At 43.8% G+C, this 25,623-nt stretch overlaps 1 protein-coding gene across 1 annotated transcript in view; it reads right to left on the bottom strand.

The window, feature by feature from the left end:
* FBXW7 (F-box and WD repeat domain containing 7) overlaps positions 1-25,623 on the bottom strand; it is a 275,066-nt gene that overhangs the window by 234,099 nt on the left and 15,344 nt on the right. The window contains exon 2 of the mRNA XM_074993174.1: positions 1,718-1,770. The gene's annotated coding sequence lies outside the window, so the exon portion shown is untranslated. The remainder of the gene's footprint in view (positions 1-1,717; positions 1,771-25,623) is intronic.

Genomic DNA, 25,623 nt, shown 5'->3' with positions numbered 1-25,623 from the left:
TCTCCCTCCCTCTCGACACTTTCAGAGTGGGGGCAGAATGCCAGTAAGCAGGATGGGGTTAGGGGGCATGGTGCAGGAGGGGTGGGAGTGTGGGGTCTGGGCAGGGGGAGGGAGCTGACGGGGGCACACAGTCTGGGTGGGAGGAAGAGTGCAAGGTCCCAGCGGGAGGCAAAAGGCAGGAGCAGGCTGGGGACTGTGCAGAAGGTGGGATGCAGGAAGAGTCTAGCATCTATCAGCCATGGGACCCCAGAAGCATTAATCTGGACTGTGGGAAGCCCTGCAGCTCAGTCCTCTCCTTTCTCCCAAACTCCCTCACCCCACCACCTGTGGGGCTGTAGTACAAAGAAAGTAAGATGTCTCAGCTGAGTCAGGGATCACATCAGTGAGGGCTTTCGGGGTGGATGGGTTGGTCAGTTTGTTTTGCCTCTCATTTTGGTGCAACCCTGACTGTACATTCTGAGGGTCAGTGGTCCCTGACCCAAAATAGTGGCCCCTGCCATAAAGAAAGACAATTCTGAAATTTTTTGTTTTGGACATATATTTTTATTTTACTTTATTTAAAACAAATTTTGGTAGACTAACGCCTACACAAGAAGATCGAAATATACACCCTCTTATATTAGAGTAGCGTATTTATGTTTTTATGCTCCACTAGCCCGGTATAAATGGTTTAGTATTTAAGGTATTTAGAGATAAGTGAATGTATTTTGTCATCATGGATTGGCTGGTTGTCCAAAAAGAAGTTTTTTATTGAGTGGGTTGGGCCGTAGGCCAAAACATTTGAGAACCACCACCCCAGATAAAGCAATCTTCAATGGCTTAGGCCCTCCCAAGAATATTTTCAAACTTAGCAGGCACATCATTACTTAGAAAAACCAAAACCACCAGTGAGGACCAGACTAGTTAACCGAGTAGAAATGAAATAACAAATGTAACAGACAGTCACAAAAGGCCGCTGGTAACAAATTGACATACATGATAATAAGCTGAGATCAATGATATATTGATGGACAAAAAAAAAAAAAAAAACCAAAAACACTTCACCATGAATAAGCTGAGGAAATACAAATGAGAAAAAGAAACATCCCCTGTTGAATATGTATCAAACACAGTGTCAGTGTAACATAAATATACAGTGACATCTCAGCTTGGGGCGCTGGGAGATGATGATGTAGTCCCTGGGAGGTGCCAGAATGATGGCCACTGGTGACAGCGATGAGGGAGATGATGTCTGCCTCCAGGATGTTCGCGAAGGAATGGCGTGAGAATAAGGAAACACAGATGTATATTCCCCAAGTATCTTTTGACACTGAGGCGCTTGTGAATATGCTAAAAAGTATATTTATAAATATACAAAAGTTCTCACAGAGCGAGTGCCGCAAACATGCGCATCAGGGTTCTCAATCATAGAACAACAAACACTGGGCCTGATCGTGGGTCAAAGGACCTCTCAACACTAAAGGTGGCAACTGGAAATACATAAGTAATCTAAAAATCAGGCAATGTGACAAGAATTACTCCTAAAGCACAGATTTTATGCAACAAAATGTTAGTTTGCTTGTTTATCAAGTTCTTCATGTAAGCACAGATGCAACAAAAAACCTCTAATGCAGGATTGTAGAAAGCATTTAATATTCTACTTAATCAAGAAGCAGGCACTGGAAACTTCATATTATTTTCTGAACAAGAGAGGACAAAGAAAGCTAATATTACTCACCAGAGTGCTTTAGATAACCTTCTTACAGTCTCCCTGGTAGTCTAATATTATGCCTGCATAATAAAAAAAATAAAGTATTTTTAAACCCCATGTAAACAGTAAATAAGTCCATAATAACAAAACAACCCTCAATTAATTTATATTTAATATAAAATGTCTTCCTTGCTCTTAGGACATGGCTCAAAACAAAGATAATAAAATCATACATTAAATAGCTTACTATTATATGAATAATACCAGGGACACAGAAAAAAACTTGTAACATTAGCGTGGGGCAAACACACCTTGTTACAACTGTAAGAACTACCACAAAGAAGAGAGCATATCACTGCTTCTAGCAGCTGCAAGCTGAAGACTTCTTACAAATGTCAAAAAGAGCAATATCAGCGATTGTTATTTGTATTACTGTAGCTCCCAGGCGGCCTAGTCATGGATGCAGAATATATTGAGGTGGGCACTGTACAAAAAGGTGGTGCCTGCCCATCAGGGCTTACATCCTAGGTATGGAGAAAAAAAAAACAGATACACATGGACAGATATTAGTATACAAGGAAACAGTGATCACACTACGCAGCAAGTTAGGTTATTGTTGCAGCAGCCTAACCGTTGCCAGATTTTTTGTAAGCATCATGAAAAGGAGTTTTGGGGAAGGATTTAAAGTAGAATAATGAGTTAGTTTTACTTAACTTGCATAGTTCCTCCCAAGAGTGAAGGGTAGCATGGAGAAAACACAAACATGATCGTATGAAAATGTAACAAGCGGATGAGCATTGCCAGAAGATCTAAAGGAGTATTCCCCTTTATTGGGCATTGATGAGGCCAAATCTTGAGTATTGTGTCCACTTCTGGGTCCCGTTACAGAAAGGACATGGACACACTGGAGAGTCCAGAGGAGTGTGACAAAAATGATTAAGGAGTTGGAGCACATGCCTTATGAGGAGAGGCTGAGGGATTTGGGCTTATTTAATCTACAGAAGAGGCCAAGGGGGCTGGGATTTGATAACAGCCTTCAACTACCTAAAGGGGGGTTCTAAAGAGAATGGAGAGAGGCTGATAAAACAAAGAGCACTGGTTTCAAGTGGGTGGTTAAGCACTGGAACAAATTGCCTAGCATGGTTTTAGAATCTCCATCACTGGGGATCCTTAAGAACAGGTTAAATAAATATCAAAACAGATGGTACCTGGCCCTGCTGTGAGGGCAGGGGACTGGACTTTATGACCTCTCAAGGTCCATTGTAGTATTCTACATTTCTAAGTTACAGTGCGGGAGGTCTAGGCAGAATATTAGGAAAATCTATTTTACTGGGAGAGTGGCGAAGTTCTGGAATGGGTTACCTAGAGACGTGACAGAATCTGCTTCCACAGAGATTTGACAGAACCCTGGCTGGGATGATTTAGTTGGGATTGGTCCCGATTTCAGCAGGTGGTTGGACTCAATGACCTCCTAAGGTCTCGTCCAACCTTATGATTCTATGATGAGGGAGGCTGGTATCATGTGAATAAAGGAAGAAGAAATGAACATCTCAATAGCAAATGAGAAATGAAAGGCTGGGTGGGGACAGGCTGTGAATGGGTTTGAAAACAAAACATGTTGATTATATCTGATAGCTAGAGAACAGACAACCAATGGACAAATGCAAAGAGAAGAGTGACATTGTCAAAGTGATGTGCTGAGGAAAATGATCTTCGCAATAGCACTCTAAATGGATAGGATAAGGTAGAATGTACCAAATGCAGCAAAAAAGAAGGCTGCTATATCCAGTTTTAGGCATGTAAATGGATATGAAAGGCCATTTCTTGGCGATATTATACATTAAGAATTAGACAGACTTAGACTGAATGTGAGAACCGAGAGAAGTCTGAATTAATGACAACATTCAGGTTAATGGCATTAGTGACAGCAGAGATAGTGATGCTGTCCACAGTGACAGAGAAAGGTTGGAGCAGAAATTTTTTTCAAGGGGAGAGACATGTTTTAACCACATTTAACTTGAGCTCATGGCTAGACATTTAGGAGATGACATCTTGGGTGTGGCCACACTAGCACCTCCTTTTGGAGGCACTATGGGAATGTGGCACTTCAGAATATGCTACTGAGGTGTTCCATGACTATGCAGTGCCTCATTAGCATAATGAAAGCCACACGTGCTTTGAAACTGTCGGTTTTGAAACACACACCGCCTGTGTAGCCGGGGGGGGGGGGTGCTTTCAAAAGAACCCCCAGATTTCGAAAGCCCCTTCTTCCCAAAACCAGATGGGAAGAAGGGGCTTTCGAAATCAGGGGGCTGTTTTGAAAGGCCTTCAGCTACACATGCAGCTTGTGTTTTGAAACTGGCAGTTTCGAACCACATGTGGCCGCCATTACGCTAATGAGGCGCTGCGTATTTATGGCATACACAGCACCTCATTAGCATATTCCGAAGTGCCACATTAGCATAGCCCCTCCGAAAGGCATAACAGCCCTTTTGTTTAGATTAAAAAAAAAGATCTGGAGAAGAGATCTGTAAGTTATCAACATAGAGAAAGTTCAGTTTGTCTTACCAATGAGAAACAGGTATCTGGTTAATTAAGCATGTCAGGTTGTTCAGTGCAACTGAACAATTTCAGTCTTGGTTTCACCACTATCTACAATGGTGGCATCAATACCTAAACTATCATTGTCCAACATTTCCCCTTCTAAAACCCGTTCTCAGTTGCTTATACGTGGCCAAACTTCAACCATCTAGCCTGAGATTTTCCATGATGGGTGTCTGTCTTAAAGCTGAACTTTTATGTTTCAGCATTTAAAAAAAAACAGTTTGCTGGGTTAGAAAAAGGGGGTAGCAAAAATGAAAACAAAACCATTTGAACATGTGCTGTAGAGACTTCTTAAGAATGTGATGGCTAAGTTCTCAGAGAATTAGGTTCACACTGAGCTTGTCCACTTCAGAGACAGCTCTTACATGCCAAACTCACTGCATACTGTGACTCAGAGCACCAGAAGCCTAGCAGGTCTCGCCCTGAAATTGTTTCTTTTAACTTCCAGACACTGCTTCAGGACTGAATAAAAGAGAAGAAAATGAGGAAATTGATATGAAGTTGCAAAAATGGCTTTTCAAGACATAACTGCAATCTCTCAGGAGGGAAATCTACGCTACATAAAGGATATCAAACACGTCTCTGTTCCTTTTCCCACGGCCATTCCTAGGGGGTGCAAGGCCTGAACAATCTCATCCACAGCAGGCAACAGGTACTGGGGGAGGGGTTAGGTGGCGATTGGCAGGAGGTAAGGGAGGAAGAGGAGGTTCTGGTATGGGGGCTGCTGGTAGGTATTCCACCCTGAAGCAAAGGACACCTGAAAGCATGTGGCCTGGTGTAACCACCCAGTTTGACATACATTAGGGATGGCTCTACTGTCTCCCAAACCACAGAGTTCTGACATTATAGAGAAGTCAGAATTAGGTGGAAGGATGGACTGACCGCATGAATTCATAAAAATCTCTTGAAAAACAACTACCAATAAATAACCATTCTCTGCTTTGAGAGCCTCTGCGCATTTTCACTTGTAGGAATTTAGCAAATAGCACTCCACCAGCTTCTTTGCAGACAAGGGATTCTGAGGTAAAAAGGGAGCAGGTGTACTCTTTCTTCAGGAAAGTTATGAAGCTTAACTACAAACACAGTTCACTTTGGCAGATTTAGAGTTAGCAAAATAACAATTTTGTAATTAGAACTTAAAATGTTTCAAATGATTCAAAGTTCTCTGAATGAAATCTAGAAAGAAAGAAAAAAAAAACAGTCCTGGTAACAGTGAAATCATTTGTTGTGTCAGATGCCAAAACAAAATATTTTGACCTTAGCAAGACCTGGTGGCCATGTTATGTGCAATTTTCAGTGAAAGGTTTCCTCGAGGGTGGGAGCAGGCACAGGAAGGTATGAGAAGGACAGGGCTGACTGACTTAAAATTTGTATAAGTGAAGTGATGTAAAAAGAGAGGGAGAGCTGGGAATAAGAAGCAGGTGGGAGAAAAGGGGAAATCCCTGACCTCTCCTGGTAGTGCTGCCACTCCAACATCTGACAGTACTTTGCAGCAATAGCAGAGCAGCCAAATGTGACTTCCTGCTGCCACTCTGAAAGGAACTCTCCCCACTCCCGTCAATGTGCTGAGACTGAGTGAGAGTCTGTGACCAATGCTTTCAATACCTGTCTGAGGAGGCATAAACCAGATGTGCAGGTAGTGCTCCAAAAGCCCTCTCCTGAAGCTGCCAGCCTCACTACCACTCACTCCCTCATCAGACTACTTCCTCAATTCCCTTTCTCTTGCATTCCCAGGGGGCACCTGCAACACCATGCCCAGATCCTATCCCAGAGAAGTGGAAAGGGGTAAGGCTGTACTTGTGAGTAGCAAGGGAGCAGTCAACACACTGGCTCTCCACAGTAGGGTAGGGCAGTGTTCCCCAAACTTAAAACATTCACCTATCCCCTTCAGGGCTTCAAGCTTATTGGCGTACCCCACCCCCAGTGCCATTCCAGTGCATGTCTCCTGATCTTCAGTAATTTATTTTCCGCTACATACCTCTTGAAATTCTTTCAAGTACCACCAGTGGTACTTGTACCACACTTTGGGAAACACTGAAGTATGAGATTGAGAAGTGGACATCTGAGGGCCAGAAGCACTTCCATGACCACTTTCAGGAACTGCAGGATGAGATCATGAAGTAGTGGGCCCAGGGGTAACTACCCGTTAGCCTTCAAGATCAATTCTTCTAGAGGCCCATCTATAGATCAAGAAAGGTAAAGGGGTTCCACATCATCTTCTCCTTTAAAGTTGGATTTCTATAGATAAATAAAAACCCAACCACCAAAAGTAAATTTATTCACTGATAGAATTAAGCTGAACATAAATAACACTCTCTCTATTCCCTGAAGCATTCTCAGAACTCCTTCCAACTCTCTCCCCAATGACTTAAAAACACTACTGCCATCTTCTTCTAGTCTAGCCACAGCCTGAGTGTCTTCCACTAGGCTGCTAATGGTGTCCTGCGTTACATACAGGTTGAGCTCCTCTACAGACAAATGAAAACTCACTCTACATTCCCTGTCAAACATGTGTTGGAGACTGAGGCACTGCTGCACTAAAAAGGCACTCTAAAGGTGGGCAGGAGAGGTAGATGACAGCCAAAAGATAAAGGTCTGACTCAGTGAGCACAGCATCCTATCTTGCAAGTGTCCCTCTACCATCTGATCTGCTGAAGCGGCCTACTCCACATTCAGGTGTTAAGAGACAACACAGACAAGTCCAAAGCCCTCCAAGCTGTGCCAAAGGCCCTTATTCTCTCTTCCTGCTGGCACACACAGCAGTACCCTTCTCCTTCTGTAGCATCTACAGTAGTAAAATCCCTTGCACTAATGACGACGTGAACCTCCATGGACAATAATTTCAGCCACTTTACCTATTGGTCTGTTTTTCCACAGGAGCATGTCTGCTCCCTGCTAGAAGGAAGGAAGCCATGACTGGTTACTATCAAGCAGCACTCTAAGAAATTGCCATTTCAAGAGAGAGCAGGGAGAAGAGCAGACAGCGTGACTCCCATCTTGGGTTCCCCATCGCTATCACTCTTTTCCTTGGTGCAAACCAAGAGCCCTTTCAGTCCCCTCTTTGGCAGATGGAGCAGGGGAATCATCTCACTGAGTGCCACACCATCCTTTCTGACTAGCTGTGTCAGAGTACTGTAAGCTACTCAGCAGGTACAATTTACACAGAACACTGCCCGTGCATGTCTCTGCTCACAGATATTCCATCATGTAAAAGGTGGAGTGCACCTGCACAGCTCCAAAATTATTAGTTTAATAATCAAAAGTTTATGTACCAGACAAAATGTTTATTATGAAGAAATTTAAATAGTCTCCTGATCCACAAACCAGCCAGCCAGCATTTTAATGGAGTGGGCCATTCTGTTAATGACTTAAGAGTTTGCGTCTTACTGAAGAGGAATTTTCACACTACTTTGGAAAGAGAGGCTGCTGAACTCTCTTTTATATTCAAACTTGACACATTAACACGTGGTTGGAACCAGGATTCGAATTTTCAGGATCCTTATATGGGCTCTTTTGCATACTTGGCTTAAACTAATTCTTGACTCCCCACCCCCAGCCCTCTACTCTCTGATTTGCTCACCTTGATCATTTTTTTTTCCTGACTTGTCAACCTTGATTACTATTTTTGGTTCTCTGTGACTTAAATATTGAGTCTGTCCTGTCTGGCTATGGTCTGACGAAGTAGGTCTGTCCCATGAAAGCTCACCTAATAAATTATTTTGTTAGTCTTTAAACTGCTACTTTACTGGTTTTTTGTTTTGATAGTATATAGACTAGCACGGCTTCCTCTGTTACTTACCTAGAAATATGACTGAAACCACTAAATCATTTAATTATATAATTCTTACTTCACTCACTCATAGTAAAAAGAACATTATTCTAACAAATCACCAGTACAACTTCGTTTATTGCCTCTTGTTTTTCGACCATTTATTCTTCTGCCTGCCTAGCCTTGATTGTCTGATGATAGCTGCAGATTTACATTATGAATTTCATGAATATTATGCACTACTTGTTTTATTTTTAACTTTGCAACATCTTGCATGATGAACTGAGAACAGAGGCCATTTCTCAGTGACTTATAACTACTGATTAATTTCACAACTGTTTCCCTCTCCCAATGTCATTAAAAATGTGTTGCTTTTACCTCCTTTATTTTCATCCAACATAGCACCACCTTAATTATTCTTTCATATATTTAAAACAAATAATACTTGTCTTTGGCCTTTAAAGTCTGTAAAGAATCCACTGTTTTTACTTCCAAGACCATGGTTTGAGTTCAGTTTGTGATTTTAGGCAGAGTAAGTTTTGTAGCCTTGTTTCATTCCCTTGTGAAAGCAGCCCACATTTCAAAACCACCAGCTCCTATTAGGCACAAGCTGTCCATCTTAAAAGAGGAAGAGACTGACTGCACTAGCATGGAGAATTAATTACTTCTTACTTTACAGAAGTAGAGAGTCAGTATTTAGGTCATTACAAAGTTCTGCCTTCCTGTATTTTCTGACTTAAACTACCTTGATACAGTTTTTTTTTTTTTTTTTTTTTACATACTATGAAATTTAAGTTCTGTCGGAGGACATATTACATCAATGGTTACACTGGAAGCAGATAAAAAGTACAGAGAATGTTTGAAATATACCAGGTTCCTCCCAGTTCAGAAAGGTGATAAAAACTCTAGTGCTGTCCTATCCTGTAAGAAAATCTCCCGTATTAATTTTAAGTCTACAAAAGGAGATGAAGTATTGCAAATTAAATATATATTAAAATGTCTTCCTTTTGGGGCACACGCAACCTTTTGTGAGGCAAGTTCATAGCTTTTCTTACACTGTTAGAAACATTACTTGCTGGAAATAAGATGCCAGAATTGCAATATAAATACAGCTGATAAGACTTTTATGGAACACAGATTGAATCCACAACCATAATTTCGGTAAATATGCAAGATACAGTGGTCATGATCTCTACTGAAAATAAAACAAGATTGGTACTGAACATGGATCTTTCAAAAGCAAACTAACCTCATTCTGCACTGCCCAATAGTTTGCAAAAAGGCCAAGATTATTAAACCCTAAACTTGGATTATTTCCATTTAGAACTGAAGAGGAAAAAATGACTACAGCACATTGGCAGGCAAGAGATCCACACTCCATCTTCTGCAATACCTCAGTACTTCTTCCCACTTTCTAGTAATCATTGAACAAAAGCATATGAAAAGCCAAAAATATATAACATTTAAAAATTAAAAAATCTTTAACCAGACACCATAGATATCACGTAACTAACTTGACATAAAAAGCTGCAAGAATGAAAACTTTATGGAAACACAGAAACTAGTGTGTTTACAGTGGTCTCCCATACAACTAGTGACAGAGCGTCTGTACAATACGACCACCTGTACCATTAGGTACAGAAGTACAGATGTAGTTACAAACGTTAAACACATCAGTTTGTGTCAACAAGCAGTTTTTAGCCTTTAAACATTATATGAGTAGTAGAAAATGGATGAAATTTTCCCTTACTGTCTATGTTGCTAAGAACTTGACTTGTGCTCACTCACTGAGCAATATTCATTTCAAAGCTTAGGCTCAGCATTCTGGTAACTGAAAAAAAAAAAAAAAAAAGAAGGAGGGGTGGGTTTAAAAACAGGGCTCAGAACAATTACACATTTTTGAGCCAGGCAGATTCTGAGAGCAGAACAGTGAGTCAAGATATTCAGAACACCTTGTCTCAGTAGCACACGAGGAAGATCACTGGAGTTCTGAGGTAACTGGAAGAAAAGAGAAACTGTTTTGTATTACCTCTAAAGGTGGTGCACCAATGTGTTGTCAGTTGTGAACAGGCCTGCTGACAGGGAGCAAAATGGGGGAGAACTGCCCCGGGGATGGCGTTTCAAAGGGTCTTGGAGGTTTGGCCATCACTACTACTTTGGCAGTGGCCAGAGCTCCAGGTCCCTTTGAATTCCCACAGCAGCTCAGCTGCGTACAGCTGTGAGGGTATAGGTGGGAAGCCAGCACTATGGTCCTGGTGGTGGTGAGGGACAAATGCCCTAAGCTGCTCCTCTTCCATCCTTGGCCCTGCCCCTTCCAGAGCAGGGAGCCATACCACCCCCCTCCCCCACCAGGCCCTGCAGAGTCTGTCGGTGCTGCTGGTTGTGAACCAAGTCCTTTTGTTCTTTAAAGGAACCAAACAAGCTCAGAGCCAAATATCAGATAGATGCTGGGGGGTTGATTTTGCTTTGGAATGGGGGAGAATAGTACTCTGAAGGTTTTGGGAAGTTCTGAATTCAAGTATATTCTTACTTTGAAAAATTAGATAAGGGGGTCCATGTTTCGTGTCAATGATTTCTGCTAAATATTCACTCTGTTTACAAACTAATATGTTTATTTCTCTAACTACCATTTCAGGAAGTAGTTCCCAAAAATCTGTAAAGTCACAATGGATTTTTTCCTATTTGCACACAACTACTCAAAATTAAAATTCTATGAGTCAGGAAGACACAGTTGGGATCTCTCTCTGTGGGGTAACCCCAAGCTCTTAGATCTTCCTTAGTAGATAGCTTGAAAACAAAGAGGAAGAAATAAAGCCAATCTGACAGCTGACCTTTCACTCCTAGCCATATACACAGACCTTTCTTTAGGGCACAGGAATCAAATCATTGCCTTTAACCAAAATAGGTGGTTTATTAACAAAACAAAAGATAAAGTACACAACTAAAGTGATAAAGCATATTTGTTTGTGAGGTGTTATGGAACAACTGTGATTCAGTTTAGAAGTTACAGTGCATGGGGGCAGGGGGAGAGAGATGGACAATGACACAGGCAGCGGAAAAAGTCCCACACCAAAACTAAAATAAAAAAATAATCTGATCGCATCTGACTAAACATTTCCTTTCTACTTACATATCTGTACGCCCATATCATGTTGTGGCCTGAACGCTAACTCGGATTCATTAAGCCTTGCTTAGGTTTAAAGCATCTCTCTCTCACTCCTCCAGCTAGACAGAAGAAAGGACACCCTGCCAGCAGACAACTGCTTCAATTCAAGATCCCTCTCAATTCCCACCAGCTCAGCCGGCTGCTTGCCCACAGAGAATCCACTCTGAGTTTAACCCTTTATAAGCATTCATTCATGAAAGCATGCACATAAGCCCAAATATGGAAGACAATGAAATAGGTAAGGGCTGTGATAACCCCAATATGCAGATGACATTCCACTATGCATCTGCAATTCTCCTGAACTATTTCGTGCAACTGAAGGGTTTACTTGCTGACCTGCAAAAATACAGTCTTTGATGATAGAAACATGGCTGTGACTTGATCCTGCACAAGAGAGATGAATTTATGGTTGCACCAGGTGCCTCAATTCTGACAGATTCTCATTTCTGAGTGTTTACCTTGCAATCTTAATAATCTTTACTCAATATAATATTGTGTGTGTGTAGTTTTCCAGCTTTTTTAAAAAGCAAACTGAGAACATAAATTCCATTAAAACTGACATTTTCTTGGGACATTAGCCATGTTGGGTCCTTAACTGCACAGATCTCTGCCACTTGAACTGAGTAACCAGTAGCAGAAGAATGTCATCAATTAGGTGGACCAGCCCTACAGGGGGATAAAGTTACTCAGTCTGCCAGTGGATCTTACATATTTGCGAATAGCAAAAGAATTGTGAAACTTGGGAATCCTGAGTTCCAATCGTGGCTCTGGAGGAGGTATGCTCTGGCCACACCGACTCTTCTATATCTTTCCCTTTCATGTTGTCAGGGATTTTTCATCCCTTGGGCATAATCGTCCCCGTGGGCCAGGGGAAACAAGCCTTGGGCCATTAATATCATCACAGGGGCAGGTAGACTCTAAAAGGTACATAGGCTGCCAGTTAGCAGCCCCAGTAACGGTCACTCTGTGTCGGTTGGTTTTACCGGTAACCTGAACTCACAGACATTTCAAATCATGAATTTCAAAATCCAGGTCCCTTATTGGTCAAAGGTAAGGCAGCTCCTGGGGAGGGACCTGATTGAAAACAGGCCCCTCAGAACTTTCGTATGCTAATGTAATCATAAATATTCATGAGTACAGGAAATATAAGGCGGCACCCCGCAGCGCTCAGGAGTTAGTCCGTTCCCATTCGCCCAGCCTGCCAGCTGCTTCAGAAGACTTTGTGAAGAGCTCCTGATTTGCGAAGAGCTCCTGTCTCCAGAGCCTGCAGTTCTGCAGCCGCCCAGCAGAGTCCGCTCTGCTGAGGCATTTTGCTTGAAATCACTCTTGAAATAACCCTCTCTAAAAGAGCTTAGGCAGATAACCCTGAGGTAAATTTAGGTGAGGGTCGAACTGGTCTCACCTTTAGGGTGGGATACTGCGCCCTCACCCCTTAGCACCCAGGGTCTGCCACATAGATCACTGCGGCACCTTCGATCTCGCCGCCAACAACAGGCTGAGAGCGGACGTGGAGTGGGACGAACTGGCCCCATCAATAGGGTGGGGTACTGCGCCCATTCCAACTGAGGCTCAAGGTCTGCGACTCACGCAGCACCACCGCCCTCGCTGTCACCGCCTCAGCCTTCCACCACCGGACGTGACTACCGGACTCGACCAACGGACCACACGGACACGTAAAACCCCACATCCCGGAATACTAACTTTCTGACTTTTAAACCGGGCTTCGTGAGCTTAAATCTAACAAAAAAAAAAACCATTATCTGGACCGCACATTTGTTTAACAAAGCCCATAGTTAAACTTGTTAAGTTAAATCCCCATAGTTATATTCCCTTTTACCTCTTTTTTCCTACTTCTCTCCTTTTCCCCTTTTTTCTCCAAGCCCCACTGAATAAGCCAGTGGGAAAGGAGCCTTGTTCGGCTGGACCGCGAGGTATCCAATAGGGTAACCTACCCAGTTACCCAGGGTAATTGAGGGGGGCAAATTAAACCCCCCCTTATTGCTCGGAGAAGGCAAAAGGGCTCATTAAACTTTTTGTCCTTGTATTTAGCAAGGGAAGTCTCAAAGTGGCTTCATCAATGGGACCCTTAACTATACTCATTGTAAGTTAAAACCTAGGTAAATAAGATAGCATATAGAGTGGTAGTTATAAAGTAGTAGTTTAATTATTATATTGTTGACCTGTTAATTATCGTTGGCGTTAATAAATATAATTGTTGTTTATTATAACCTTCCTCTTCGTGCTTTACCCTTGTCACAAGCAATCCCTTTCCAGTTCCTACCCTGCCAGTGGTCAGCTTCTTCCCCGGTCTCTGGCGTTGCGTCTTAGGCCCCCTGCCGGAGGTGGGTGGGGTTGGTCTGCGGAGGAGCGGAGCGGCCCTTGGGCGGGCTTTCTGCCGGCTCCTCTGTGCCCTCGTCTGAGGCCCTGTGGGGATCCAAACGGATTGCTCGTGCGGGGTCAGCGGGGGGTTTCATCACCCGCGATTCTGCCCGCACTGTCACATGTCTTCCCACCCAACCAAAACTATCCCAAAACCTGACCCTTTCTGCCATATCCTTCTCACTTCTCTGTCTCAGTCTTGCGCTACCTTATCCTGGGTCCTCACCAGAGTTCCATTCTCTTTAACCGGCTAGTTCTGTTTTCATTTAGCAGGCTTCCATGCTAGTCCCAGTCTTTTTTTTTCCCTCCTAGTTTGTCCCATTCCACCTTTCCTCTGCCAACATGCGTCTTTGTCTAATCTGCATATGTCACTCCACGGTCTTTAGTCTCCTTTCCACATTCCCTTTACCCACTGGCTCCATTTCCCTCTGAAAGCTCTTGATCTAATCTCTCTCTCAAGATTGGTCCACACTACAGGATGAAATTGATGTTAAGGGACTTAGATCGATTTTATAATGTACCTGTCTTCACTACAAATATCATTAGGTCAATTTTAAGTGGTACTAAGGTCAACTTTTCTACTCCAGCTTTTTCACGAGGAGTAATGCCAAATTCAAATTTACAAGGTCACCTTAGAGCTAGTGTAGACACAGAATCAGTTGCATGGCTCCAGACAGGAGCAGTTCCCCTTTACTTCCATGCCCCAACGTTCTTTGTCAGCCTGATTATGCACCCCCATGTATTCCTTCTGCCCCTGGGCTGGAATGTGCTTTGAGATTGCGGTCTTTGGATATGTTGGCCTTTAATGTCTAGCATGTCTCTACTGAGCATATGTGAACGGTGATCTTACTTTTTTTCTGAAGGTTTATAGCTTGGACTCATTTTTATAAGGACAACAAAAAGAACATCTCTGAAAGAAAGTCCTCCCCTCGCCCTGGCTCTCACTGCCAACTTTTAAGTCCTTGTTCCAAAGGACCATACAGCATACAGCATTTGAAAGAAGAGGCTGCTAGAACTTTGTAATATTGGCAAAGCCTCTTTTTCTCTGGTTTTGCTCTTCAAAATAAGGCTGCATCTACAGTATGAGATAAATTCAAATTCATAAGAACAAGGTTAAACTCAATTTTTAATACATTTGATTTTTAAGTGTCTACAAACCCTTCTTGAAATCTGGCCCACCATTTTTCCATGACAAGTCTCTGGATCCCCATTACCCTGTGCAAGTTTGACAGTGTGAGCAGTGCACTATGGTTATCTATTCCACAGTGCCTTAGCCCTGGTTGCTTGTGGGTGTTTCATGTTTGAATCACAGAATGCCTAGCACTGTCCCACAATTCAAGCGCCCAGTAACCATGCAAAAATGAACTGGAGACCATACCATTTCCTGCAGTATCTTCTCTGCCAATGCAAGCACGGATCCCCAAATACTTCAACTCATAGCAAACATCATTTCGGCAACCACACTGGCTGTCACTCAATTTTGCCTTAGATTGCAAAATTCAGTGACAGTTCAGTATCATAATGATGAAGACAACAACAACGTTTGTTTTGAAGAGCAAATCTCACAACTTCGGTCCAAGAACTCACAGCTGCTAGTTGCTCTGGATGCATTGGTGACAATGGAGCAGAGGTCTTGGACTTCTGAGACCAGCACACAGTGGTGGGATCACACTGTTTTGGAGTCCTGGGATGACCAGCAGTAGCTGCAGAACTTTCGCCCGTGCAAATCCACCTTTATGGAACTTTGTGATTTGCTGGCCCCCACCCTGAAGCACAGCAATGCAAGAATAAGGCTGGCTTTAACAGTTCAGAAGTGAGTGGCAATCACACTGTGGAAGTTTGCAACACCTAACAGTTACCAGTCAGTGGCAAATCAATTTGGGGTGGAGACATCTACAGTGGGGTCCGTGATGATGCAGGTGGCCCATGCAATCTGTTGGCATCTCCTCAGGAAGACCGTGACCCTGGGAAATGCACAGGCAATAGTGGATGGCTTTGCTGCCTGCAGTGGAACAATAGAGGGCACCCACTCCCATCATGGCCTCAGACCAACTGGCTTTGAAGTATATACACAGAAAGGGCTACTTTCTCCTTGGTGTTGCAGGGATTGGTAGATCACAAAGGCTGTTTCACCAGCATCAATGTTGGATGGCCATGGAGGGTTCATGATGCATGCGTCTTCCAAAATTCTGGTCTGTACAGAAAGCTGCTGGAAGGGACTTTTTTCCCAGATCGGAAAATCATGAGTATCGGTGGGCAGCTGTGCCTTCAGCCTTCTCCCAACCCACCCGGTTCTGCCAGATGCGTGTCCGCTGCAGACCTGGGAGTACTAGTGGGCAGCTGTGCCTTCAGCCCTCTCCCAACCCGCCCAGTTCCATCAGCCACGCGTCTGCTGTGGACCTGGGCGTAGCAGCAGGCAGCTGTGCCTTCAGCCCTCCCGGGTTCCCTGTGCCATTAGTCCGCTGCAGACCTGGGCGTATTGTATTGGTGGACAGTTGTGCCTTCAGCCCTCGCCCAACACCCCCAATATGTGTTCCCTACCACTCCTACATGCCACAAAAATCACACTGAGTTCCAAGGAACAACTTTATTTTGTGGGGGAGGAGAGGTTTACGTGGCAGGGAAAAGAAGCCTTCTCAAGGGTGCTTGATAGCCTTTTGCAGCGGCCCTTGGGGCTAGAGCGACAGGCTTTCCTTGCCCTCCATCCCCGCATTCAAGGACTGTGACGACAGGGGTGGGCAACCTCTCTTCAGGGGACTCAGGGTAGCAGGTATCAGCTCCTGCAGTGCTGTGTTGCGAGTCCCTCTGCAGCTGCACCAAGGAGCACAGGACCTCAGTTTTCTCTGTAACTGCCATTATGAGCTCTGCTGCAGCCTCCCTCTGCTTTGCTGCTTGCTGCTGCTGGAAGACAAGCACTCTCAGCCGAAACTCAGCTTGACTCTGACGCCACTGAGCTGTACTATGATGCCATTGAGCAGTGTTATTTGTCATCTTAGTGTTTTCTGCTTCATTTCGCTCCATGTGCTGCAGGAGAAGATCCTGCTTCCACCTCTTTCTCCTCCTGGTCCTCTCTCCTTCGCTGGGCATGGCATCTGGAAAGTGAAGGTCAAAACTGAGATACAATTCACATAATGTGCTTGCAAATGGAATGAATGGGTCTCTGTGTCCACTATCAGGGAAGGTTTTTTTTTTTTTTTTTTGAAGGCTGCTAAAGGCTTATTAAGGATGGGATTCAAGAGTGCATTTCACAATACATTGTTTACCATCACTTATCCAGCACATTTCTTTGTGGATATGGTAAGCTATAAGCAATTGTCCACTTTTTGGGGGAAGGAGAGGGCTGCAAAGCAGGGGATACCGTCAGGTGTCCTGGAGCAGAGGAAATTTTTTTTCAGCCATTCCCAGAGCCACATGGTGGGAGGGGATGGTGGGAAAAGGTTCAATTACAGCTGCATGGATGGCTCCTTGGGGCAGGGGGGCTCCCTGTAAAATAAAGAGAATAAAAAATAAAATACAGTGGAAAAAAATCAAAAGAAATGCTAGGTGGAAAGGGACATGAGAGGAGAGATGCCCAGCAGAGCCCAGCAGCCTCCTGGCATGTTGGATTCCTGAAAAATAAAAAGAAATGCTAGGTGGAAAGGGACACGGAGGGATGGGACAGGGGAAGGCACCCTGGGGACCCCTGCAGCCGCCTGGCGCAATGGATTCCCAGCTGCAGAGAAATGTAAAGGGACAGGAGGCATGGTTAAAAAAAAAAAAATTACATTGATGCAAATTCCCGTGCTTCTGTAGGTTGTCAAAGGTGAGATCACCCTCCTAAAACTAACAGATATGGACAAAGAATACCTGCTCTTACTGTGTGACCACAAGCCTAGAAAATTTACTAAAATGCTGTGTGGCGCCATGACAACAGACCACTATCTGGTTGCCTGGCGTGGAGAGGTGTGCTACCATGGAAGCCGCAACAAGGCAGGACTGCCCAAGAACCTTGTGGAAAAAATACAAGAGTGCCTGGATGAGGCCTTTGAGGAGATCTCCAAAAAGAAGCGCTCTATCCCAAGCAACATTAATATGCTGTTCGGAGGGGCACAGGACCATAGCAAAACTGTACCCATAGCCAACCCTATACCTATATCTATCCACCCATAACCTGTTTCTAAGCATGCAGAATACTCACTCACCCCAACAGCTTGGTCCAGGGGGCTTGGGGACTGGCATGGGGGGGCGGAAAACGGTGCCAGGTCTACAGTGAAGAGCTTTGGGCTGCTGGGAACAACTTCCTCGGTCCCCTGCTCGTTGCCCCCTTCCTCTTCTCTGCTGGCCTCTTCCTCTGGGACACCCAGGTCCTTTTGGCTTACCCTTAACTCCAGACCAGGACCTCCACAAGTGTCACAATTAAGACCGGGCTCCATGGTGGGGTCGCTCCCCATAAGCATGTGCAGCTGTTCATAATAGCAGCAGGTCTGTGGATCCATCCCTACTGCTGGTTGGCTTCCCATACTTTTGACAGGCTGGCCGGAGTTCTTTCACCTTCATTTGGCATTGCATAGAGTCCCGGGAGTAATCGGTCATCTCGCGTGACATCTGATCATAGATTGTTGCATTTCTCTTGGCCACCTGAAGTCTCTTCGCTGACTGGTCTCTCCAATCTGAAGACGACCCAGAATCTTGTGGTGGGTCCGTGCTGCGGCTCTCTTGCGAGCCTGGCAAGTAGCGGGCAGATCACTACCCTGAATGCTCATGATTGCAGTAGATAGCTACCAATGCAATTGCTACCAACGCGATATGATGACTACTGATACAGTGTGATGTGACTGGCGAAGGAATTTTTTCATAATGGGCTCCCTTCAAATTTGCAGAGCTGGCGTGCTGAAGTCAAATTCTAATTCAAATTATAAGTCAATCAAAAATTCATGGGCTTCCTGTGACCTACTTCCTACACGTCTGGATGCAGAGCAGCGGAGAAGGAGGCAGCCATACAGGGAGGGTCACTGCATAACTTTGTGGAATATATACAGCATGCTTCTGAAGGCTAATAAATTCAAATTAAGGCACGGAGCTTCTATACTATCCTTTACTTTAAATTTTATACTAAAAAGTGATGCTATACCCGTCCTGCATTATCGACGTTTTGTTATTGGTATTATAGCTCAATAAATTGAGCTAATGGTATTTATAGCAAAGACAGTGATGTTTTAATATCAACCTAACTCCTTTAAATTCAATTTGATCTTGTAGTGTAGACAGCCCCATTTTGGCTCAAAGTTCTCTTTCCCCCTCTGTCTCACCCTACCCCTCCCCAAAATCAGCCAGACACAGAAACCCACACTAGGTTTGTGTGTCTGGGATACCCATGGCTTGTGCACCAGCCTATGTGGCTGGCCCACAGGCCATTTCAGAAGTTCAGGAAATCCATGGGCCCATCCCAGGCCAGCACACCACACTTCCCCTGGCAAGAGAAGGCAGTTGGATATGGAAATTGGCTCAGAGCCAGGGGTAGGGGCTCCTGGAAGCACTTTGAGGGAGCCCACCAGTAGAGGTGACATCACATGTCCCTCCCTCAGCTTCTAGGCGGAGGCACAGCCAGGCAGCTTTGAACACTGCCTCCACCTGCAGGCACTGCCCCACGCCCATTGAAGCTGCAGAGCCAGCACCCTGGACCTGTCTCTCTGCCCAGGAGCTAAGGCAAGTAACTGACTCTGGGCAGTCATGCGGAGCTAGATACAGAGTCTACCATCCCCATCAACCCTCTCCCCCTGCCGCCCAGAGCCAGCGGGACTCCTGGGACACATACCACTGCCCACTCCCCCCCACCAGCACTTGCAGTAACCCCTGAGCTGCATCGCCCTTCCCAGCACCCAATATTTAGTCAGGAGTATATAAACACAAGTCATGGACAAGTCAGGGGTCATGAATTTTTGTTTATTGCCCAAAAGATGCCCATGATTGTCACTGAAAATGACCATGACTAAAATCTAGCCATAACTATAACAGTGTTTAATTACATGATCCCATATTTCCCCACACAAACACCCCTACCCCACAACACACTCATCTCATTCAGTGCACAGGAGAGAGAAATACAGTGTTTAATAAGCAGCTATTCAAAATTTTGGTTTTGCCTCATTTTTCACTGTCGCCTTGAGCCTTATTAAAATACTTTAATACCTCTCAGACGACAGTGTAGTAATGTGCCCATTTTACAGATATGGGACAGATAAAAGGGTCAAAACTATCCATTCACTACTGCTGCAGTTGTGAACGCTCAACATGTACACAAATCACACTACAGGGCCTACAGTCAAGAAAACCAGTGCATACAAGCAGTGATCAACCGTGTAAATTAAACTTAAGTGATCTGACTAGCAAGATATATGGACTATGAGGCAGAGAAGGGAAAGGACAGAATTCTGTCCTCTGGGGCAAAATTCAAGTGCTTCCTTCCTCTTACTGTAGTCCTCTGCTTCATGCACTACACACACTCCAAATTCTACAAAAATGAGGCAGGTGTGTTACAAACAGCAGCCTACACAACCCTGATTTATCTTTGGAGCTGGTTCACCCTGTGTAATGAATGAGGCAATGGTTCTATGGAAAAATAGCACATAATCATGTAACTAAAGACTGTATTATACCACACAAGCACAAGAGAGGTGAATTAAGGTTGCAGAGCAAATCTCAATGTTGATCTTTCTTCCTAACTTTTGAGAGACTGCAATCTCAATCATGTTCTTTAACTGATATTTAAGCTGCCATCTTTAGATTTCAGAATCAACTATCAGCAAGTGAGGTAAGTAAGGCACCTTATATTCAGCAAAAGGATTCTGGATAGTTGGAAACAGTCTCAGGAAAACGATGGTTTAACAATCTTGATTATGTTCATAACAATAAGAAATAAAAATGTATTTAAAAATGAAACATAAGATTCTGTATCATATGTGGAACAAGTGAGTTCTGTAAAATTAACAGTACATTTGGGCTCATCAGCAAAAGACCCTGCTACCTTAAAAAACAGCTTATTTCCTAACGTGATACCCGGACAGTGGAGAGGAGCTAAAATGCTTAATCATCTTCCCCCGTTTAGTAAGGGGCAAGACAGTCTCATGGAGTGGACATCAGTTGTGAAACTCCTCTCTTTTTGGCTTCCTAGAGTCCTTATTGATTAACTTTGGATACTGATATTAATTAACATTCTACTTGTCTTAATATTGGTGAGCTGCATGGATCCATTTTAATAATAAAATTTTTATATTTTTATACCTCAATTGTGTACGGAGACTTGAGAGGGGATTTAGAGACAAATACAAAGATATTGTCCCTTCTTGAAAAACTGAGCTAAAAAAATCAACACAGAACACACAGAGTGGAATGGAACACAATCAGTGATTCAACTGTATAAACACACATTCCTGTGTTATGCACTTTTGTTTAAGAGATTACCTTTATGTATGCTTAGTTTACCCATCATATCTTTTGCTGCCTTTGAAAAAAAAATACACTAACTTGTTTGTGAGCAATACATTATTTAATAAGTAAAACAGTTTAAGTAACAGTACAAGGCACCTTTAGAGTCTAAAAATCAAAATAAATAAGAAAAATAAGAATATTCTTATCCTCCAGCGATGATGCCTTTAAGGTCAGCATCAAGTATCTCTCTCCAGAAAACTGACATTTTTTACTGTGTCTTTGGCCTTAAATGTTTATAAAACAGAATAACTATTTGGTTCTGTAATTTCTCACGTTTTAACACAAAGCTTTTGGAGGAAGGCAAGCTTTTTTCCTTGTGTTTAAATGCTTAGCACAATGGAACAAGATTCCTTAGATAGGGGTTGGCAACCAAAATATCAAGAGCAGCCATGTTTTTCAATTTAAGAACAGCCATATTGGGTCAGACAACAGGCCCATCAAGCCCAGTATCCTGTCTTCCGACAGTGGCCAATGCCAGGTGCCCCAGAGCGAATGAACAGAACAGGCAATCATCAAGTGATCAATTCCCTGTCACCCATTTCCAGCTTCTTGCAAATAGAGGCTAGGGACACCGTCCATGCCCATCCTGGCTAACAGCCATTGATGGACCTATCCCCCATGAATTTATCTAGCTCGTTTTCAACTCTTAAAAAAACCAACATTAATGCAAGAGCAGCAATGCATGTGAATACGAGATGGTCCTTAATGAATAATAATACTTTTTGTAACTCCTATTTTAAGAACAGCACGCACACAATGATTTGTAATGCCGTACACGTTTACTGCAGGACACTCAAACTTTTTACATATGTCTTCACAGTTTGCGTGTGTTTACACTACTGTCTTCCTGACTTTCACTCACGAACCTCCTGTCTCCAGGGACATGAGAGGGAGTTATCCAACATTTTGCTATCACATAGGGTTTTGCTATTTAAATATGAGTTGTTCATTTTGTGGCTTTTGGGCATTCACTGTTTATCGAAAATAATCAGGGTTTGTTTGTTTTTTTAAACTTTGCAATTACAGCATCGGGAGCCATAAAGAAGTCCTTAAAGAGCTGCATGTGGCCCCTGCCCTGGATGAAGCTCTTAGACAATACCACAACTATTTAATAAATATTCCAAAAAGCTATACCATTTTAAAAGACTTATTTTCTCCCCTAAATCATGTCTGTTTTCATTACCCAGTTAATATGAAATGGGTTAGAGCATTATCTCCAACTAACATCTGTTTGCCCATTTGTCATCTTCTTCAAGCTTACAAATAAGGAAATAAAATTTTATCTTTTTTACAGTTAAGATTAGCAGCAACCAGTTTTGGTGCATAATATATCATTGTAATATCAGGTCTCAGACTGTAATTTACACAACGAAATATAATGACGTTACAATGGTAAGAGATGATCAAAAACAGCCTAAAGTGTGTCCGAGTACCACAAGAACCTCATGAGAACACCATACATGATGCTTACCAAGCAGTGTATTCAATTCCCAGAACTGAGACACCATTGTCAATATAAGACTGGTTTTAATTAAAAAACCCCTAAGTTATAGAGAGGTTTGTGGTGGTTGTACTGTTGGCTCTTTATGTAAAGAGGTTCACACAGGAAATGAAAAACAGCATTCCTCATCACTTTGCAGCCAAGAACACTGCAGCATTCAGAATCCAAAAAGTGAAACTAAGGGTTTGTCTGCACAGGAAGTTTTTGTCTACGCTTCAGTATGCTGCATCAGCATAGGTGCACCAATACAGGTGCACTGCTGTAGCATTTTCCTAAAAACAATGGGAAAGAGTTGTCCCATTGTCACAGTCAATCCCCCTCAGAGGCAGTAGCTATACTGATGGGAGAAGCACTGTGTACACAAGGGGGAAAAACTCCATGTAACTATGTCACATAGGGGTGTAGATTTTTCACACCCACTCACACAAATATATTGATATTAGTCCACATCATAGACTACATCTAATTCCCCAGCTACTGCAAATTCTGGAATCTTCTTTCAAAGTCTGCTGAGTTTGATGTGAATTGAGTTACTACAGCCTATTGCTCATGCACACACCACGATGCTGCACACAACCTATTGCAGTCATCCAACTGCTATTCCACACTGTTTTGTGGGTATCCATGACCACCCTGCTTGCTTACCACTGTACCCACCAACATTCTGGGGTCAGGCTAACCAGATGTCCTCCTCCATTTAAAAGCTAGCATAGTGCAATTATTATTACTCCAGCAGCCTTTTGTACATCCCTTGACCATCTGCTTAAAGATATAGAAAGACCCTGGACATTGCTAGAGCACCTGTAGCCACAAAAAAAATGAGCCATGGATATCCTCACTGACATCTGTGGATGCCCATGGATATCTGCAAATTTGTAGGATTCTAGATATCAGATTGGTATCCACATCCATATCTGCAAAAATGAGCTGCAGATATTTGCATCCACATTCATAGATGAAAACACCTGTGGATATAAAGCAGCTATGTACAGATATGCTCAGCTCTACTCACTGCCATTTGGGGAGAGGTGGTTTTGCAGCAACCTCTTGGGGTCATACTCTACAATAAACATGTGCTTGTGGACACTGTTAGACAGCTGTCTGAGACTGGGCATGCCAGAATATCTACCTGTGCTGAATAAAGAGCAAACAGCTGGAGAAAATTTACATTAATCCCAGGACTGGCAGAACACACACAGCCACCAGACACGGACAGAGAATCTGTACATATTTTGAGGACCTGGACAGAATTTTATGTAATAGCATCAGTAGTAGACCAAGAATGTTGGGGATTCTGCCCCTCAAGAACAAGAAGCCAGAGTCACTGGTGGCAGCCCTTTCTCCTGCTTTCACCACTGCCCCCCAGCTGCACTCCAGTGGCCTGCAGGCTGCCTGGGGTGGGGGTCCAGGCTGCCCCTTTGCCCAGCTGCCCCCTCTCCAGCTACTCCCGCACGGTCTGTAGCTTGTCTTGGGAGGACCAGGATCCCAGAGCTCTCCTTCCCCAGGCTCCAGCAGCTCCCTGTGGTCTGCAGGCTGTCTGGAGGAGACCAGGCTCCAAGGAGGCCAACCCCCTGCAGCCTGCAGGTTGTGTGGGGAGGGCTGTCTAGGTGGGGTGAGGTTCTGGGGCTGCCCCTGGCCTCCAGCATCCCCTCCCACGGCCTGCTTGCTGTCTGGGGGCTGCCCCTCCCTCTAGCAGCCCCCTCTGCAGCTGGTAGGCTCTCCACATGTGGGGAAGGGCAGGCTCTGGGTTTGGGGCAGAGGAGCTACTTACCAGGTCTTGGTGGCAGGCAAGATGGCAGAGCCCCAGCCCTGCTGGCCTCTTTTGGTGCTGCAGCTGCGCGCAGTGACCACACTCGCTGTTGTCAACACTGGCCTTCCCCTTGACTGAGACTCCCTCTTTAAACCCTTCTCTGGAACCCCCCACTCATGTATCTGATGAAGCAGGTCTTTGCCCATGAAAGCTTATGCTCCAAAATATCTGTTAATATATGAGGCACCCACAAGCCCTCTTGTTGTTTTTACTCACAATTGCATTCCTCCTGTGCGTGCCTCTCCCTTTCACCTCCTTCCCCTGCCCTTTCCTTGTTCTGGAAAATCCTGGGATTTCAGGCACAACCAAACCCTGACTTTGTTTTAAGTTAGGGTAAGAGGAAAATGCATACCAAATTTAGTAATTGTAGCTCTTATGATTTAAGAGCAGTTCTTGGAACAAACATAGCACAGACACATGCTAAAAGACAGATAACAAAACTCAATATCAATCATGGAGAGTTCTACTAATTACTGTACTAAGAATCCCTGCAAAGAAAGTTTAAATGAATTTTTCTAACAAGTTTCCTCCTTTCCTTTAACTTATAGCCAGGGCGATAAGTCCACGGCTATGAAAAAGGCATCACAGTCCATGAAAGCTGGTCTCTCCGACTACCCCTATGAAATTTTGGTCTGTTGTGTACTTTTACCTTATACTACACAGAGTTTACAGGGGAGACCACCATTGCTCAAACAGGTGTTTCTGACCAAAAAGGGAGTTGGACGGTGATGGCATTGACAGCCATACTTCTGCATTGGCTTTAAAACTTGGGAGGTGGAGGGTGACAGCTGTTGACCAGATACCCAGCTCTGAAGCAGCCCCACCAGCAACAGAGAAATAAAGGTAATAATACCATATCAAATCGTTCTTAATTCTGTGCTGCTATTGCCAGCAGCTCTGCCTTCAGAGCTTAACACTCAGCTCTGAAAGTGGTGCTGCCATCACCAGCAGCACAGAAGAAAGCAACTAGTATCATTACTCCCCTACAATAACCTTATGACGCTCCCCCACAACTCCTTTTTGGGATAGGACCTCTACAATTACAAAACTCTGCATTTTCAGATTACAATATCTGAAATCACGAAATTCATTATTTTTAAAATCCCATGACCCTGAAACTGACTAAAATGGTCCCAAATTTCATAGAGCCCTACTTACAGCTTGAAACAAAGTATGTCCTCATTCAACCAAACTCTCAAGAAATAGGGCACACACTTACTCACTACAATCCAAGGCT

Source organism: Carettochelys insculpta, chromosome 4 (genome assembly GCF_033958435.1).
Source record: "Carettochelys insculpta isolate YL-2023 chromosome 4, ASM3395843v1, whole genome shotgun sequence".
Lineage (NCBI taxonomy): Eukaryota > Metazoa > Chordata > Testudines > Carettochelyidae > Carettochelys > Carettochelys insculpta.
This window is presented reverse-complemented; position numbering and strand designations above follow the sequence as displayed.